Below are 887 nucleotides of genomic sequence, written 5' to 3'. Positions count from 1 at the left end.
CCCCCAAGCACCAAGAAGACAGAGCATCACTTGCCCCAGAGCCCCTATCCATACCTTGTGGCTAATAGCCACTGAGGGACCTCTGCTCCATATGCCTATCTAATTCCCTCTTGAAGCCGTCCAAGTGCGGAAGGTGCCACTCTTTTAAAAAAATTTTTTAATTTTTAATATAAAACAAACAGACAAAAACATAAAAACCCCATATCCATTGGGGGTTACAAGTACCTTCTAATTGGGTCTATTGCAATACCTCCTACATTGTAAAAATACGCATTCATCGGTTTTTCTCACCATATATTCGCATCTAGATGTTCTTGCCCTCTCAAAAATAAAGTCAGTTTATCCATCTCAGCAGTTTCAAGAGTTTTGCTTAACATTTCTTCTTTTGAGCGTATTTTGTCTTTCCTCCAGTATTTAGCATACAATATTCTTGAGCCAGTTTGGTGTAGTGGCTAAGTGCGCGGACTCTAAGCTGGGAGAACCGGGTTTGATTCCCCACTCCTCCACTTGCACCTGCTGGTGTGACCTTGGGTCAGTCACAAGCTCTGGCACAGCTGTTCCTGAAAGAGCAGTTTGTGTCAGAGTTCTCTCAGCCCCACCCACCTTTTTTCAAGAAAGCATAGAAGGGCACTCAAGAGTGGCACCTTTACTACATCTCCAACAATCCCTCTTTCTGCTAGCCCAATCCAGCTGTATTCCACCTAGGTCATGGTGAGCCTTTCAAAAGCATTCCCATGAGCCTTTGGGAAACATGCAAATTAATTTGGCTCAGGGGGATGCTTTTGAAAGGCTCACCATACCCCTAGGTGGTCTATAGCAGGACTGGGCTGGCAGACGGGGGGGGGGGGGGATTGGGGAACATAAGAACATAAGAGATGCCAATGTTG

The sequence above is a fragment of the Gekko japonicus genome, unplaced genomic scaffold (assembly GCF_001447785.1).
Source record: "Gekko japonicus isolate JY-2015 unplaced genomic scaffold, Gekko_japonicus_V1.1 scaffold1347, whole genome shotgun sequence".
In the NCBI taxonomy this organism is placed as follows: Eukaryota; Metazoa; Chordata; class Lepidosauria; order Squamata; family Gekkonidae; genus Gekko; species Gekko japonicus.
The sequence above is the reverse complement of the archived record's forward strand: the minus strand, read 5'-3'. Positions refer to the sequence as shown.